We start from the raw sequence: 19,789 nt of genomic DNA on the forward strand, positions 1-19,789 counted from the left end.
TATATTCAGAGGGGGAAAGATGGGATGGGTGAGGGTGATGACCTAAGGGAAGGCAGAGGGACATGGATTATTAGCAAGGCATGATTTTGTGAGAGGATATCAGAATTCACTGGCACTTCATAGTCACTGTGAACATTTATTGAGCCTTTATTATGCTAATCCTCTTATAACCCTGTGAGGTCAGTATTAATGTTACCTCCCATTTCATAGATGAGGTAAGAAAGACACAGAAAGGTTAAGAGCTTGTTTAAGTTCACCTAGCCAGAAAGTGAGTAAGTCAGGATTTTGAAATTTGACTCATCTAATTGGCAAGGCCAGGGATGGGATGGACTTCAGGCATGGCTGGCTCCAGGGACTCAACCACTGTTGTTTAAACACTACCTTGCCGTATTGGCTCTGATACGTTTTTTGGTTCTTTCTCATTCTCTTGCTACTGTAAATAGATTTCCTGCATATATTAATAGATGCCTGCAGATAGTACTCTTGCCTGGAAAATCCCATGGACAGAGGAGCCTGGTGGGGTGCAGTCCATGGGGTCGCAAAGAGTCAGACACGACTGAAGTGACTTCACTTTCACTTTTCACTTTCATGCACTGGAGAAGGAAATGGCAACCCACTCCAGTGTTCTTGCCTAGAGAATCCCAGGGACGGGGGAGCCTGGTGGGCTGCCGTCTATGGGGTCACACAGAGTCGGACACGACTGAATCGACTTAGCAGCAGCAGCAGCAGCAGCAGATAGTTGCAATGCACCTACTCTTGGATTAGCAACACTAGTAGAGAGAGAATTATATATTATTAATCGTAAATAATTATATACCATTAATTATATATAATTGATTATAAATGTTAATTATGAACTTTAAGACAGGAACTCTTATTGGCTCCACTTGCAGCATAAGTTGACCCTTCTGATCAATAGCATTTGCCAGAGGGATAAGATATCTTGAATGTCCTGGGTCATATGCTTGTTTCTGAGTGAGGATTGGGTAGGACCTGTGCTTCACAGCCTCACCTCAAATAGGAAGGGGATAGTTCCCTAAGGGAAGGATGCTGAGCACATGGGAACAACACAGGTTGACCATAGATAAAGGACACCTTTGAGGGCTGCATCCACAAAACCATGCATATGAGAGAAAACAAAAGATAAATGAGAAACGGTAAAAAGATAACTATCGTATGGCCTCAGTAACTGGGAGAAAAATGGGTTTGCCGAGACGGGGAAATTGAGTGGAGCAGGAAGGCTGGTTTTAGGCAAAGTACATTTGGACATGGTGGACTTGGAATGTTTGGACTGGAAACGTGTAATAAGCAGGCGAGGATTAGCTTCTGCAACTTAGGTGAAGGTTCAGGAATATTGATAGAGACCTGAGAGTTATTTTGATTTTGATATGTATCAGTTCAGTTCAGTTCAGTCGCTCAGTCATGTCCGACTCTTTGCAACCCCATGAATCGATGATCATAATTCTGCCTCTATTATTATCTAAGTTGAGATTTTAATTATTAGGCATTTACAAAACAGAGACGATATACAATCTACAGACTTTGTAAAAGCCTGGTGTGAAAAATTGAAGCAATTTTAAAAGGAAAACAATCTGGGTAACTCACATGTCTGATGGAACGTTTTTGAGAGGAGGTTGATCATAGTCAAAGGCCTCCTTAAAACTTCAGAAGGTGAAAAGAGTTACTCAATTTGTTACTTTCTTTTGTGTCTTCTTGGTGAGTATCAAATGCAATTTCAAACCCATAATGGTTTTAGAATTTGAGAAATATCTTCCAGAAAAATATCCATGGGGTTATCTAGTTCTTTTGAGAAAATTAGCAGAGCAGCATTCCTATCTACCACTCACGTCCGCAATAATACAGTTATATATATATTTTTAAATATATATATATTTATACATATATTTAGATTCAAGATGGTCATATCCTTTGAAAACTCTTGAAAGTCCCTTGGACTGCAAGAAGATCCAACCAGTCCATTCTGAAGGAGATCAGCCCTGGAATTTCTTTGGAAGGAATGATGCTAAAGCTGGGGTTATTATTCTCAAAGAGAAGCAAGTAACTTGCACAATGTATATTAAATATAGAACCTTTGGATAAACGACAGGGATACAGGTGCAAAAACGATGAACTGTTTTGGGGTGAACTGAATGAAGATTTCCTTAAAGCCCGGAGAACGATCCAGAAGGACTTTACTGGTGCAGTTCTTTATACCTGCAAAGGTAGAGAAAGGCAAGTAACTTAAGGTAAGGAAGAAAGAGGAGTATCAGGACCCGAGGCTAGAAAGGGTTGGGACATTACTTTGAACCTTAAAGACTGAAGAAACATTTCTAAGTGTATGTCTTACTGCTAACTCACTTCAGTCGTCTCCAACTCTGTGCGATCCCACAGACGGCAGCCCACCAGGCTCCCCCGTCCCTGGGATTCTCCAGGCAAGAACACTGGAGTGGGTTGCCATTTCCTTCTCCAATGCAGGAAAGTGAAAAGTGAAAGTGAAGTCGCTCAGTCGTGTCTGACTCTTAGCGACCCCATTAACTACAGCCTACCATGCTCCTCTGTCCATGGGATTTTCCAGGCAAGAGTACTGGAGTGGGGTGCCATCGCCTTAATAATATTGAATTACAAAGAACTGTGAAAAACCTATATAAAATAATTTGATAAATCCCACTCATTATGAAGTAACTTTAATTTGTAAGATCCACAGCGGTGCTATTTTGTAAACTGAGATTACACCAGTCTATAATTACAGCTTATTATCTTCAGAGTGGATGACTGTTAATTGTAAGATTGATTAGTGTCACCACTTGTGCAAACTCAAATTTCCATAAGTTCCCATCATAGAACACCCAAGCACACATTCCTTTGTTTGCTGGAGGAACAATTTAAAAATAAGTTACAGAAATGTTGATTTGAGGAATTTGTCATAATCGAACACTCGCATCCCCAGAAGTCCCTGGTGCCTGAGCTGCTTCCTATGGTTTCAGACAATGAGGGGAAAAAGGCCTGTGTATTGACACACAAAATACAAACAATGTGATGGCAAAGGAACAAGCCTGCTTTTCTGTGTGGCATGCGTGTTGACCTCACTAATTTATAGCCTCGTGTATCTAAAAAAGTCAAGAGAATGGCATGTACCTTTAATTTATTTATTGTCAGATAATCTTGGAGTTTCCTTTTCCTTAACAAAAGCTATAAATAACTCATCAAAGAACACCGCTCTTTGGGAGCCTTGTATGATTAGAAATCAAAAACGACCACATGTTTTTTGGAAGACGTTTTCGTATGGAAACCCCTCTCTTGTAGCTTTTGTTTAGCTGACTCAACCAAAGGCTTAATTCTTTTGACATCTGCACTTCCCCTTTCAGTAGGGAAGTGAGAGGCTTTGTAGTGAGAGACTTCTGGTTGGAAGGAATGGAGACTCTGCTGGGTAAGGGGGGTTAACTATGAGCATGTGAACCAGGCGATTAGGAAGATAAAGTAACTCCCTGAAATTGGCGACCCAGACATCACCAAAGCAGGACTTCTGGGGAACTCCTAACCAGAGGGCATCAGAGTGACTTTTGTAGCTTTTTCAACATCTCAATGTTCTGCAGACTGAATGAATACATCGGGATGGGGCCCCAAGCATTTCCACTGACGTATCATCTCCCAGGTTGATTCTGATGGGCAGCTGTGGGAAAGAATTACTCCTCACTGCCTTAGAACAGAGGCCCCCAACCTCAGGGATCTAATGACTGATGACCTAAGGTGGCACTGATGTAATAATAATGGGGGAAAAGTGCATAATGTGCTTGAATCATCCCTAAACCATCCCCACCGCTGGCCCTGGGCTATGAAAAAAATGCCTTCCATGAAACCAGTCTCTAGTGCCAAAATGGTTGCAGACCCCTGCCTTAGAGAAGCTCTGTCAACAGCACTCAGCTGTGTTCCTGGAGCCACTTCTTTCTGCTTCCCCTCCTGCTTCCAATTAGTTAACTCATCCTCTATTTTTCTCTATTCATAGCTTCTCCTTAAGCGTCAGTTCACTCCCTATTCCTCTGATTTATTAGTGCCAGTTCTTGCTGCTGGCTGTGTCATATGCTGAATGTCTGTATGTCTAAATTAAAATACTTAATATAAAAGAGTTTGAGTAGCACAATTTGTCCTTACCGTGCCAGACCACCCCATAGGTCATTGGCCAGTTTAAGCACTGATTGGGTCAACTATGCACCCTCATCCAATCAGTTATGGCTGCCAACAGGGGCAGGAAAGACTTATAACCTGGAGCAGCTGTCATAAGGTTTGAGAGCTGAGCTGCCTCTGAAGTGATTGTGGGTCTGGCAGGCAGTGGCACTGCATCCTAACCATTTTCTCAGAGATCCTCTGTGACTTACAGTAGAATATGAAAACAGTAAAGTTCAATTTGGAAGCTATGACCATCCATTTTAAGCATAAAGAATATTTCCTCCACGTGTTAATTGTACTTTCAATCAATATCGATGATTAAGAAAATACATAACACAAAAGCTATAAAATAAAAAAAAAGTACAACTGAAACAGATTTTTTTTAAAGTGCATTTTATTACTCGTTACAGTAGTACTTACGCTTTAATGATAGTAGCACAGTTATTTATGTATACAAGACCCATCATTTATCCACAGAAAATGTTTGATGCACATATGGTTTCTTAGACCCTTTGAAGTAACTCTTGGCTCCTTAGGAGTGCTTCTTCTACAGGTTATAAATGAATTTGTGGCGCACTAAGCACAGGTCCTGTATCAAGAAAGGCTGCACTGGGGCCTCCAGGGTTTCAGTTCAGTCAGTTCAGTTCAGTTGCTCAGTCGTGTCTGACTCTTTGCGACCCCATGAATTGCAGCACGCCAGGCCTCCCTGTCCATCACCAACTTCCGGAGTTCACTCAGACTCATGTCCATCGAGTCAGTGATGCCATCCAGCCATCTCATCCTCTGTCATCCCCTTCTCCTCCTGCCCTCAATCCCTCCCAGCATCAGGGTCTTTTCCAATGAGTCAACTCTTCGCATGAGGTGGCCAAATTACTGGAGTTTCAGCTTTAGCATCATTCCTTCCAAAGAAATTCCAGGGCTGACCTCCTTCAGAATGGACTGGTTGGATCTCCTTGCAGTCCAAGGGACCCTCAAGAGTCTTCTCCAACACCTCAGTTCAAAAGCATCAATTCTTCGGTGCTCAGCCTTCTTCACAGTCCAACTCTCACATCCATACATGACCACAGGAAAAACCATAGCCTTGACTAGAGGAAACTTTGTTGGCAAAGTAATGTGTCTGCTTTTCAATGTGCTATCTAGGTTGGTCATAACTTTTCTTCCAAGGCGTAAGCGTCTTTTAATTTCATGGCTGCAGTTATCATCTGCAGTAATTTTGGAGCCCCCCAAAATAAAGTCTGACACTGTTTCCACTGTTTCCCCATCTATTTCCCATGAAGTGATGGGACCGGATGCCATGATCTTCGTTTTCTGAATGTTGAGTTTTAAGCCAACTTTTTCACTCTCCTCTTTCACCTTCATCAAGAGGCTTTTGAGTTCCTCTTCACTTTCTGCCATAAGGGAGGTGTCATCTGCATATCTGAGGTTATTGATATTTCTCCCGGCAATCTTGATTCCAGCTTGTGCTTCTTCCAGCCCAGCGTTTCTCATGATGTACTCTGCATATAAGTTAAATAAACAGGGTGACAATATACAGCCTTGACGTACTCCTTTTCCTATTGGAACCAGTCTGTTGTTTACTACTCGCTAACTTGAGTTCTTAAAGTTAGTGGTAGTTCTGTTTGCCTTCTCTGGAATCTAGGCAGGCTTGTGACTGTTTCAGCAAATGGAATACAGTGGAAATGATGCTAATGGTTTCTGAGGGTATGTCATAAATGGCCATAGAGCAGCTACCAGGCAAGTGTAATGAAGTGTTGAGAGGGAAGCAGGGCTTCAGGGATAGTTTGATCAAGCAGTTCAGTGATGTCATCAGATCCTGGGTTGTTTTTTACTCTGCCTTCTGTGATGTAAGTTTCATAGTTTTCATCCTAAGTATGACTTTCTTCTGGATCAAAATAGAGCTGCCAACAACTTCAGTCTCCTGAGAAGAATTCAGCTATTTTTTTTTGGTCTGGGTGGGTTTCATGACTGCTGTCACTTGGAAACAGGGTAGTGGGAAGAGGCTGGTGGGTCCTACTCCTTAACCAGCTAGCTGGACTCCTGTTTTCGCTCTTCCCATCACCCTTCCTCTCTACTATAACTGGGGTTCTCTGGTACGGAATTAGTTCCTTTCCGTTTTCCTGTTTGTCTCTGTGTAGTGGGGAGGAGGAGGGTTGTCTGGTTTTATGGGAGGGGAGATGGAACCAGGGAAAATTCTACCAACTCAGGGAGTAGAGGTCAGCCAGTTCTCTACACGAATCTCATTGCTGCCTTAAGGGTTCCCTGGAAGTGCCAAGTTCTGAGCCTCTCTCTCTGGGGCCCTGAGTGGGTGAGAAGGCTCAGTTCCTATCATACATGCTCAGGTAGCACCTTTCTCAAGTCTGTTACCATGCTTCCATCTGCTTTCCAACCTCCAATAGATTGATGTTGTCCGTCAGCTTTGTCTCCTCTTACATCCTCTTTATCCTTATGAATCTGTGACTTTCTTCTTTTGTCTGCTGCAGTTTAGAACAGATTCAAGAGTAAAAGAACATTTAAAAGGTGATTGATTGATTCAGCATTGTTGTTATTATTGTTTAATCAGTAAGTCGTGTCCAACTCTTTTGTGACTCCATGGACTGTAGCCCATAAGGTTCATCTATCTAAGGGATTTCCCAGGCAAGAATATTGGAGCAGGTTGCCATTTCCTTCTCCAAGGACTGAACCTGCATCTCCTGCATTGGCAGGCGGATTCTTTACCACCAAGCCACCAGGGAAGCCCTGATTCACCATTATTTAGGTGGAAAACTCTCTCCCTTTCTTTCATTCTTCAATTACTTTCTCTAATATTTTTTGCTGTAAGACCCCCAGATTACAAATGAAAGAAATCAAGAGTTCATTTTTAGCTCTACTTTGTCATCAGCTATGTTGGAGGTCACCGCTGTGTTGATTTGCCAGTGCTGATTCTGTAACCTTCTCAAGGCAAACTTTGCCTGATTCTTGACTCCTTCAGCCTCTAGGTCATCCAGAGAGAAGACCAGGAAAGTAGACGTGGTGTCCTAGGAGAAGCACAGAAAGATCTTATTTCAGGGGAATGTGGGGTTTAGGCCACTGGGAAACACAATCCAGGTTCATCGTATTTATTTCACATGAGTGTGTTTGGAAGAGATAGAAAAAAAGGAAGTGGGAAAAGAAATAGGACATCATTTCAGGAAATGGTAGATCCTGCAAAGTTAAAAAACGAGAGTAGAAAATATAGGATAATTATTTGGGGGCAGATTACAGAATTTATTGGAACTGCTTTATGTAATTGCCATACAAGTCAATAACAATTATGTGATTAAATAGGTGTCAAATTAACTTTGTGGAGTGCAATATTTGATTAGAATAGTATTCAGTATTTATCGTGTTGATGTAATCATCAGAGAAAGAGCTTGCTGACAACTGGCTGTTGGGAGAGGCAAAGGGCATTAGCACCTACAGCACATGATAAAAGAAAGGTGTTTTTGGATCTGAGTCTACCACTGAGTTCAGGACTCTACCATTGCAGCTAAGAGAGGTTTGGCAAATCAAGGAACTAGATTCTTGGCTTGTGTTCGTGGGAAAGCGTAATAACCTTTAATTCCCGGTCTTTCCTCATCTGTAAAATGGGCATGCATGCATGCTTAGTTGCTACATCATATCCGACTCTTTGCAACCCCGTGGTCTGTATCCCACCAGGTTCCTCTGTCCTTGGAATTTCCCACGCAAGAATGCTGGGGTGGGTTGCCATTTCCTTCTCCACTGGATCTTCTTGACCCAGGAATCGAACCTGCACTTCCTGTTTGGCACTTACCACTGAAACACCAAGGAAGCTGGTAAAATGGGAGGAAAAACAATAAATATCTATCTACTAGGATTGCTGTGAGGACTAAGTGTCTGAAATATAGTACAGATCTTTCTCATCTTATAGGTTACATCCAATAAGCCCACCATAAATTGAAAATACCCTCAGTTGAAATGCGTTTAATACACCTAACTGACAACACCATAGCTTAGCCCTGGTCTGGTCTGGTCTGGTGAGTGTGTGCTCAGCTGTGTCCAACTCTTTGCGACTCTACAACTGTAGTCCTCCAGGATCCTCTGTCAATGGGATTCTCCTGGCAATAATATGGGGGGAGGGGATGAGGCTGGGGTACACATTTGCCTCCTCCAGGGTATCCTCCCAACCCAGGGATCAAACTTGCATCTCCTGCATTGCAGGCTGATTCTCTACTGATGAGCTACCGGGGAAACCCAGCTTACCTGAAATGTGCACAGAATATTTACATTATCCTACAGATGAGCAAAATCATCTAACACAAAGCCTATTTTGTAATCAAGTGTTGAAAATCTCATGTAACTTATTAATTTCTGTATTGAAAAAGAAAAACAGAATGGTTCTAAATGTATCAGTTGTTAATCCTCATGGTCATGGACCTGACTGGGGGCCAGGGGTCCCTGCCACCGCTTAGTGTCATGAGAGAGGATCCACATATTGCAATGTATCCATAATACATATAGCAATACCACATATTGCTAGCCCGGGAGGAGTTCAAAATTCAAAGGATGGCTTCCACTGAATGTGCATCACTTTTACACTGTTGCAAAGCCAAATAGTCGAAAATAAAACCATCATAATTGGAGATCATTTGGAATTGCTTAATAGCCTATCTGTTTTCCAGCAGATCTTCCCCACCCAGGAATCAAACTGGGGTCTCCTGCGTTGCAGGCATAGTCTTTACCAACTGAGCTATGAGGGAACTTCTAATAAATGTTATTTGTAGCTATTGTTATTTTGGCAGGGACTTTATTGTGGGGGTTATAATTGTTATCATCATTTGTTTTATGCAGTATTGAAAATGATCTGAAGATCAAGGGTGACTCTGGCAAGCAGGAAATGGTCATGGATCAAGGTTTCACTGCATCAGAAATCGAGCAGAGGAAAAAAGGCTTACTGAGAAACAGACTAAATCCAGAGACTGATTTACAAATGATGTTTTTCTTTTGCTGAGTTGTTGTTTGAAGGCCAAATCTCCAACTCTCATCATTCACTATACCTTCATCCATCCTATGGGAGACTGTCTTTTTGTTCACTGCTGAATCTGTAGTACTAGAGCATTGCTAGCACATAAAAGGTTCTTAATAAATAATTGCTAAATGAATGGGTAAATGAAAAAATTATGGATGGATGGATGAATAAATTTAGCAGATGAGCTTGGTTTTTGTTCTGAGCATCAGAAGCATGCTCATGTATCATGGTCACTTACAGCTTAAAATAATAAGAAAGAATATGAGTTGGCAGTTACAGTTCTTTGATTTGGTGGTATGCTATAGCTTTTTAAAGTCAGTGTTTTGGCAGTTTTTATTATAGAGTGTTTGGATGATAAATGAGTACTTTCTTACAGAAAGGTAACACATGGCTCCTGTATTTTATGAAATAAGAAACTCTTCATTTCATTGCCAGATTTTTAGAATATGTTTCATAATTAGAGAAATTAAAATGAGCCTTTGCAAGGCTGTGCCAAAACTGAAAAGTTTTGGGATGGATCCAGAACAATGCAGCCTTAGGATTGTGCATATTTGGGAACTAAAATCTTACATGCACAAGAGCTCATAAGGGAGGGGCAGAGAGGGTGGCAGCTGTTTTCCCAGAAAGCTGTGGCCGACAGAAGCTTCCACTATAAATAGGCCTGGTTGATGAGGCTGTTGTTTCAGATAACATTCCAAAGGTAATCAAAGAGCAGGAGTAGGATATGGTAGGTTTGAATAAAGGTTTGGTGAGGCTTTATTTTTGAATGACAGTAGGTTTGAAAGTTTGGAGAGGCCTCAAACTCTGGGTTGACAGAGAGGGAATGACAAAGTTCAGAGAACACAGTAAAATGAGAGAGAAGAGCTTCAGTAGCAGAGATGGGGCATAGACACCCATAGAGGAGAAATAGGGCAGCAAACGGCCTAAAGAAGCAGTTGTTTACATATTCTGCAGCGCCCAGGTGTCGTTAGTGGTAAAGATCCCTGATGCAAAAGACTTAAAGATGTGATTTCCATCTCTGGGTGGGGAAGATTTCCCTGGAGGAGGGCATGGCAACCTACTCCAGTATTCTTGCCGGGCGAATCTGATGAACAGAGGAGTCTGGAAGAGCCATAGGGTCATAAAAGAATCAGACACAACTGAAGTGACTTAGCACACACACATGTTTGCATATTCTAGATTAGCATCATGATTTTCAAAGTGGGGTCCATTGCAGGGTCCACTTGGGAGCCCCAGACTGATTTAAATATGCCAAGTATTTCTTTGGTGCTCAGACGGTAAAGCGTCTGTCCACAATGCGGGAGACCCGGGTTCAATCCCTGGGTTGGGAAGATCCCCTGGAGAAGGAAATGGCAATCCACTCCAGTACTATTGCCTGGAAAATCCCATGGACAGAGGAACCTGGTAGGCTACAGTCCATGGGGTCGCAAAGAGTCGGACACGACTGAGTGACTTCACTGGGGACAAATGACTTTCATTTTACAGAGGGCTAAGAGAAGCTTCCTTGGTGGCTCAAATGGTAAAAAAAATCTGCCTGCAATGCAGGAGACCTGGGTTCAATCCCTGGGTCAGGAAAATGCCCTGGAGAAGGGAATGGCTACCACTCCAGTATTCTTGCCTGGAGAATTCCATGGACAGGGGTGCCTGGCAGGCTACAGTCCACGAGGTCACAAAGAGTTAGGCACGACTGAGTGACTAACACTTTCACTTTCAAGAGATGCTTACTAGTAACTTATGAAGAAAACTAAAGGTTGCCAAATTTAGTTATTTGGAAGTTAAAATTAGTGTCCTAGTAGAGCTGACACATCACCTAACTGTAGACTACTGATCAGTCTTGTTGGAACTCAGTAGCACCCAGTACTGTTGCAAAGCTTGTGTTGTATATACCTATGATGGCAGTTGGAATTCCCATACTTTTTTGAAGAGATTACTTTGTTTAATGTTTATCATCAATGTTTTATTGAGTTAATCATGATTTTCAGTTGCTACCATGCTAGCAAATTTACGACTATGAATTTAGCATTATTATTATAAATTTGTTGGTCGTTTGAGTAGTATATTTGCATGTGGTAACACGTTTGAGGCAATGGCATTTTTGGCCTTAATTTTCCCCGAAATTAAACTTTGAGATATAAATAACCCATACTCAGTTGCTAGGGTATTACATAAAATATATGCTTATGGAGCAAGAGTTTATTTTTATCAGTTCTTTCTCCTACTAGAAAATGAGACTATTTGGTGATACTTGGGCTCATTTTTCTTACTTAAAAGGACTATGATCCAAAAACTTTGAGCTACAGTATTCAGACAAATAGTTTAATAAAACTTTAACAAAGCACAGCTACTTATTGAATATTGGTGACATTGAAGAAAATAAAATTCCCATTAATAAATGGGAATAAGGTTATGGTAAAAGTGAAACTGAGGGCAGTCACCAGTTAGGTCCCTTAAACCGTAACTTGCTTAATAAATAATATCCTGTAACCTGCCTTCACTGACCAAGCTTGCTTTAACTGTTCTTGCAAATTGCATAGCTTCCAAGCTTCATGTGGTTTGGGCAATATATTATATTATATTATAAGATTCCTTTAACCATTTCCTCCATGAATTCTCCAAGTAAGAATACTGGAGAGGGTAGCCATTCCCTTCACTATGGGATCTTCCCAATCCAGGGATCAAACCTGGATCTCTGTCATTGCAGGCAGATTCTTTACCCTCTGAGCCAGCAGGGAAGTCTAACTAATACATAGATAACACTGCTGACCTATTATAGGTCTCTATAGTAACAGTTGCTTAAGTTGTTTTTAAGGAACATGGAGCTAGACTTGCCCAGTTTAAACTGGCCAAGGCCACCAACAATTCAATTGGACCTGTGGGGAGTATCTAATGGATGACGTTTTGACCTCAACAGAATAAGAACTCTACCCTCAGATCATGCGAATGCTGCCATTTTCTGAGCACGCATCCTGTAAAGAAGCATATAACTCGGATACCCCGGCACAGCGCAGTGGTTACTTCACCTTTTCCGGCCTCTAATCACCTCTAACCACTTGCACCTTTGACCACCATATACTCTTCACCCATAAACACTCCAAGGCCTGGCCTTCAGGGAAGTGGATCTAAGATTTGTTCTCCCACCTCCTCGTCTGGCTGCTCTGTGATTAAATTTTCAGCTGTAAACCTCAGCGTCTCAGCATTTGGCTTGTTTGATGTTGGGCCACTGAACTGAGTTCGGTAATGAGTTTTAACTTCACTTTTACTAACGTATACTTGGAATTCTAGGTGTCATGATTCAGCAAGATTTGATTGCTAAGGAAAACTTACTGGAAAAGTCCCTGATGCTGGGAAAGGTTGAGGGCATGAGGAGAAGGGGATGACAGAGGATAAGATGGCTGGATGGTATCATCGACTCAATGGACATGAGTTTGAGCAAGCTCTGGGAGACAGTGAGGGACAGGGAAGCCTGGCCTGGAGTCACAGAATTGGACACAACTGAGTGACTGAACCACAACAAAACAACAAAGAAGTAGATACCTCTGTAGCACTGGGTTTCTAAGAAATGGTGCCTGTAGCAGGGTATGTGAGAAGCTCCAGGTTGACCCAGTTAGGTTGAAGGTACCAATATCTGTAACTCTGAGATGCTGACTACTGGGTTTCTTGAATCCAGAATTCTAGTCCAGAATCCTAAATCTTTTTGCCTAAATCTAGGCAAAACCATCAGTTCAGTTCAGTTCATTTCAGTCACTCAGTCGTGTCCGACTCTTTCTGACCCCATGAATCGCAGCACGCCAGGCCTCCCTGTCCATCACCAACTTCCGGAGTTCACTCAGACTCACGTCCATCGAGTCAGTGATGCCATCCAGCCATCTCATCCTCTGTTGTCCCCTTTTCCTCCTGCCCCCAATCCCTCCAAGCATCAGAGTCTTTTCCAATGAGTCAACTCTTCGCATGAGGTGGCCAAAGTACTGGAGTTTCAGCTTTAGCATCATTCCTTCCAAAGAAATCCCAGGGCTGATCTCCTTCAGAATGGACTGGTTGGATCTCCTTGCAGTCCAAGGGACTCTCAAGAGTCTTCTCCAACAATACCACGGTTCAAAAGCATCAATTCTTCGTCCCTCAGCCTTCTTCACAGTCCAACTCTCACATCCATAGATGACCACAGGAAAAACCATAGCCTTGACTAGACGGACCTTTATTGGCAAAGTAATGTGTCTGCTTTTGAATATGCTATCTAGGTTGGTCATAACCTTCCTTCCAAGGAGTAAGCGTCTTTTAATTTCATGGCTGCAGTCACCATCTGCAGTGATTTTGGAGCCCCCAAAAATAAAGTCTGACACTGTTTCCACTGTTTCCCCATCTATTTCCCATGAAGTGATGGGACCAGATGCCATGATCTTCATTTTCTGAATGTTGAGCTTTAAGCCAACTTTTTTACTCTCCACTTTCACTCTCATCAAGAGGCTTTTTAGTTCCTCTTCACTTTCTGCCATAAGGGTGGTGTCATCTGCATATCTGAGGTTATTGATATTTCTCCCGGCAATCTTGATTCCAGCTTGTGTTTCTTCCAGCCCTGCCTTTCTCATGATGTACTCTGCATATAAGTTAAATAAGCAGGGTGACAATATACAGCCTTGACGCACTCCTTTTCCTATTTGGAACCAGTCTGTTGTTCCATGTCCAGTTCTAACTGTTGCTTACTGACCTGCATACAGATTTCTCAAGAGGCAGGTCAGGTGGTCTGGTATTCCCATCTCTTTCAGAATTTCCCACAGTTTATTGTGATCCACACAGTCAAAGTCTTTGGCATAGTCATAGATGCCTCTTAATTTCAATTGATCCTTTAACAACATGGGAGTTGAGGATGCCAGTGCTCCCTGTGGTGGAAAATCCCCGTGTAATTTATCCATGTCAACCCTCTATATTCACTGTTCTCCATATCTGAGGTTCAACATCTGCCTATTCCACCAATCATGGATTATATACAATACTGTAGTATTTCTATTAAAGATATTTGTATGTAAGCGGACTTGTGCAGTTCAAACCCCTGTTGTTCAAGGGTCAACTGCAATTATATTTCAGGCATGCCTACTCTCTGCTCTGTTAGAATGTTTTACAAGACTCGACTCAACCCAACTCTAAATCAGACATGAGAAAGGAGGGACAGGAAAGCTGAGAATGAAGATCTGAGGCCCAGAATGATTCGCTGAATGGGTTCAGGTGTTTTCAGGGGCTTTTTAGGCAGTGACTCATGAAGCAGAAGACGGGGAGAAAGGGAAAGAATAAAAATAGGCTCCCCAAAGAAACTTACTAATCTCTCTTTTAGGATTTGCCAAAGTCCAAGACAACTCTCCATTTTGGACTAAATTATGGGTTTCTTTTGGAGAAGGAAATGGCAACCCACTCCAGTATTCTTGCCTGGAGAATCCCATGGACAGAGGAGCCTGGCGAGTCTATAGTCCATGGGGTCGCAAGAGTTGGTCACGACTTAGCGACTAAATCACCACCACCGTGGGTTTCTTTTAAGTATAATAAGACAAAAACTGAAGAACATCAAGAGGCAAAGAACCATAAAGGGGTTTCTCTTCTTTGTATTCACCATCAAATCAAATATTAAATGTTCAGGCATCACCTGTACCTGAGGGCTTTCACCCCTCAGCCCAAAGTGCAATGATGAAGGTGATAGTAATAGCTACCATTTATTACATTTTTAGTCTGTATTTAGCAATGTACTAAGCACTTCACATGCATTATTTAATCTTTACAACATCCATGAAGTAAGTATTAATAAAAGTATTATTATTCTTCACACTTTATATTCTGAGGCTAAGGGAATCTCGGAGAAGGCAATGGCACCCCACTCCAGTACTCTTGCCTGGAAAACCCCATGGATCGAGGGGCCTGGTGGGCTGCAGTCCATGGAGTCGCTAAGTCAGACACGACTGAGTAACTTCACTTTCACTTTTCACTTCCATGCTTTGGAGAAGGAAATGGCAACCCACTCCAGTGTTCTTGCCTGGAGAATCCCAGGGACAGGGTAGGCTGGTGGGCTGCCGTCTATGGGGTCACACAGAGTCGGACACGACTGAAGTGACTTAGCAGCAAGGGAATCTAGTAACTTCCTCAAGTTACTCAGCTAGGAAGTAACATAACTGGGAGTCTGAGCTCTCTGTCCACTATTCTACATTGTTTTCAAGAAGTTTACAATCTAGTTAGGAAGATAAAATAAATGCACATGAAATAGTTGGTCTAGTGGTTGTCTCTATGTTCCATTCAGGGCATGTGAATCACCTGGAGACCCTAGCAAAATGCACTCGGTGTTTCAGTACGTCTGGAGCCAGGCACAAGAGACTGCAGATCAGGTAAGCTCCTAGGTGACATCAGTTCTGCTGGCCCCTGGCTAGGCACTGAGAAACAGGGGTCATCTGTGGACCACTTCAGTGAGTGTGAATGAGTATTAAATTTGCTCAGTAGTGTCTGATTCTTTTCAAGTCCATGGGGTTCTCCTCTGCCCATGGGACTCTCCTGGCAAGAATACTGGGGTACGTTGCCATTTCCTCCTCCAGGGGATCTTCCTGATTCAGGGATTGCATTGAAAGAAGATTCTTTACCATCTGAGCCACCAGGGAAGCCCTGTGGAATTCTGAAACTACCCTTAATTCAGGATTTTTGATTAAATAGATTCACTTTAAAAAAATGGAAATACATTGTTTTAAATTTTATTGATTTTTTTTCTAGAATAAGTGATAAAGTGCACAGATCTTATCTGTACAGTGCCATGGATCACACATACACGCAGATAATTACCACCCATATTAAGATACATAGCTTTTCCAGCCCTAGAAGGCTCCCTCTTGCCCTTTCTCAGTGAATATTGCTCCCTCAGGTAACCACTGTTTTGACATCTATCCCCATAAATCAGTTTCGACTATTTTTGAATTCATACAAGTGGAATTGTATAGCACGCATTCTTTTTTGTCTGCCATCTGTGCTGATCACAGCCTCTGAGAGATTCATTCATATTATTGTATGTAGCAGTAGTTTGTTCTTTTTTCATTAGTGTACGCTGTTGTTCAGTTGCTAAGTCATGTCTGACTCTTTTCGAGCCCATGGACTGCAGGATTCCCTGTCCTTCACTATCTGCCAGAATTTGGTCAGATTCATGTCCATTGAGTTAGTGATGCTATCTAATCATCTTATCCTCTGCCACCCTCTTCTCCTTTAGTGTATAGCATTCCATTATACTAATATTCCCGGAGAAGGCAATGGCATCCCACTCCAGTACTCTTGCCTGGAAAAATCCCATGGACGGAGGAGCCTGGAAGGCTGCAGTCCATGGGCCGCTGAGGGTCAGAGACGACTGAGCGACTTCACTTTCACTTTTCACTTTCATGCATTGGAGAAGGAAATGGCAACCCACTCCAGTGTTCTTACCTGGAGAATCCCAGGGACGGGGGAGCCTGGTGGGCTGCTGTCTATGGGGTCACACAGAGTTGGACACGACTGAAGTGACTTAGCAGCAGCAGCATACTAATATTCCATAGTTTATTTATCCATTTTACTGTTGATAGAAATTTAGTCTGTTTATATTTTGAAATTAAAAATAAAACGTACTTATCTTTTGGTGGGTATATGTATAGTATTATTGGATCATAGAGTTGACAGAAATTTGCTTTTGAGCTATATTTATAAAAGGGAACTTTTATTATGGGCTTGAGGTGCTAGCTATTTTTTCTAAATGCACAGTAAATATTTACATTAGTAATATTAATAACACAATAAAATACTAATAACTGTTAACAATAACATTACCTATGTACCACTGAAATTTTCACATAAATTTTCCACATATGCTATTTTGGAAAACACTGATAAAGCAGAAAAAAAAGCATGGGCTTTGGAATTAGACAGTCCTGAGCTAGACTCCTGGCTCTGCTGTTTTCTATAGCTGTGTACTTTTGGTCAATTAATTTGCATGATTTAAGTGACAGTTTATAATCTCTGAGTCTCACATTAATGAACTGTAACATTATGTTAATAGATAAATCTTACGGAGATAAAGGTTGAGGAAATGAGCCCAAAGCTGGAGCCCAAAGAGTACACATTTGTATGATTCCATTTATATAGAATATAGTAATAAGCAAAATGAACCTTCGCTTTTAGAAGTCAGGATAGTGGTTACTTTTGAAAGGAAGTAGTGATTGGAAGAATGCCAAAGGGAATCTTCTGACGTACTGGAAATTATTTATATCTTGATCTGGATAGTGGTTACACATATTCATCCATATATATTCAAACATATTTATATAAACGTATACAACATAATGGGGGGCCTCACTGGTGGCTCAGATGGTAAAGAATCTGCTTTCAATGCAATCCCTGAATCAGGAAGATCCCCTGGAGGAGGAAATGGCAACCTACCCCAGTAGTCTTGCTTGGACAATTCCAAGGACACAGGAGTCTCACAGGCTACAGTCCATGGGGTCACAAAGAGTCAGATGTGACTGAGGGACTAACACGTTCACTTTCATACAATATAATACTTGGGGTGCTTTTGGGGCACTGGTCAAGTTGCTTCTTGATCTAGGTGCTGGCTAAATAGGTGTGCTCAGATTGTGAAAATGCATTAGGCTAAAATTCATATGATGTGCTCTAGAGGTGGTTTCCTTCTCTGTAAAAATGGGGATAATAATAAAAATAGTCTACTTCAGAAATTTGTTGAACAAAGTCTAATAAATGTCTGCTCAGTAAATATTAGTTCCTTTGCTCATATTTCCCCATGGATTGAGAGGTGCAGCCAAAAGAAGAATTAGAACTCATGATGCTCCATGAAAAAACATCCACTTCATCATATTCACATTTTACTTAAAAAAAGGTTTAGGGTAGAAATGACAAACAGGGATTGACTGGAAGAAGTGCAATTTCCAGATTCATTGATGGGGATCTTATCAGTCAGGGTGCTCCAGAAAAACAGAATCAATAGGAGATACATCCATGCATATTGATGCCTTCGAACTGTGGTGCTAGAGAAGACTCTTGATATTCCCTTGGACAACAAGAAAATCAAACCAGGCAGTCTTAAGGGAAATCAACCCTGAACACTTGTTGGAAGAATGATGCTGAAGCTGAAACTCCAGTATTTTGGTCACCTGATGCGAACAGCTGACTCATTGGAAAAGTCCCTGATGCTGGGAAAGATTGAGGGAAGAAGGAGAAGAGGACATCAGTGGATGAGATGGCTGGCTGGATGGCATCACCAATGCAATGGACATGAACTTGGGCAAACTTCAGGAGATGGTGAAGGATAGAGAGGCCTGGTGTGCTGCAGTCCACACAACAATATCCATGCATATATAGAGAGACTTATTTTGAGTCAGCTTATGTGATTGTGGGTGGTGGTAAGTCTGAAATTTGTAGGGCAGGCCAGTAGGCTGGAAACTCAGGCAGGACTTCTAGGTTAAAGTCTTGAGACAGAGTTCCTTCTTCTGTGGATAATCAGTCTTTGCTTCAACTGACTGTACAAGGCCCACCCACATCATGGAGGGTAATCTCTTTTACTTAAAACCAACTGTTTATAAATGTTTATCACCTCTAAAAAAATACCTTCAAAGCAACAACTACACTCATATTTGGGTATCATAGGTCAGCCAGTTTGACACATAAAATTAACCATCGCAGAATCTATAAATTTAAGTTTAAAGTTTAAGACAGTCAGTGATGGGCTCTGCTTGAATAGCCCTGATTAAATATTTAGTCAGAGCACATTAATCTTCTTGTAGATATTTATATCCATTCCAAGAGATACATGATCTTATGCTTTAATGTTGCATGGGCCACAGACAATGACACTAATCTTGACAGAGGAATCTTCATTATGAAGGAGACTAGATGTCTTCCTCACAGCAAGAATATCAGATAGCTAACTAAGTCTTCAGGAATTCTCCAAAATCTTTTCAGATCATATCTCACAGAAAACTATCTCCTACTAAAATACTGGATACAATGGTATCCTTCTGCCAATGAAAGGGTTGAGTTCCACAAGTGTACTGCTTTTTGTTGTTGTAAATTGAAAAATATTTCCCCCAAATAGTCTTATAAATGATAGTTATTATGTTCCCTTCACCAGGGGATCTTTCTGACCTGGGTCTCCTGCACTGCCGGCAGATTCTTCACTGTATGAGCCACCAGGGAAGTCAATTATGTTCCCAGGCTCACAGAAAAACCTAGATAGATAGAGCTATAGATCTATTTTCTATCTATAGGAAAAACTAGTTAGATCTCCATTTGTATAATTTTAACCATTCCTTTAGGTAATTAGCTTCACAATTCATTTGCAGATTGCCCAGTCCCCTTTCTCAGACCTCTTGAAGGTGCTGGAAATGAGTGATCAGGTGCTCCCACCACAAAGGTCCAAGGAGAAGTTCAATGAACAGAAAAAATTGTTTAACTGACACATGGATTTTGAGATTATGTCTGCCCCACAGAATTATTTCATTTTGATTAATTGCTTAAAAACAAAAGCAGTTATTGACATTTAAGGGCTTCCCTGATGGTTCATACAGTAAAGGATCTGCCTGCAATGTGGGAAATGGGTTTGATCCCTGGGTTGGGAAGATCCCCTGG

The sequence above is a fragment of the Bos taurus genome, chromosome 9 (assembly GCF_002263795.3).
Source record: "Bos taurus isolate L1 Dominette 01449 registration number 42190680 breed Hereford chromosome 9, ARS-UCD2.0, whole genome shotgun sequence".
Taxonomy (NCBI): domain Eukaryota; kingdom Metazoa; phylum Chordata; class Mammalia; order Artiodactyla; family Bovidae; genus Bos; species Bos taurus.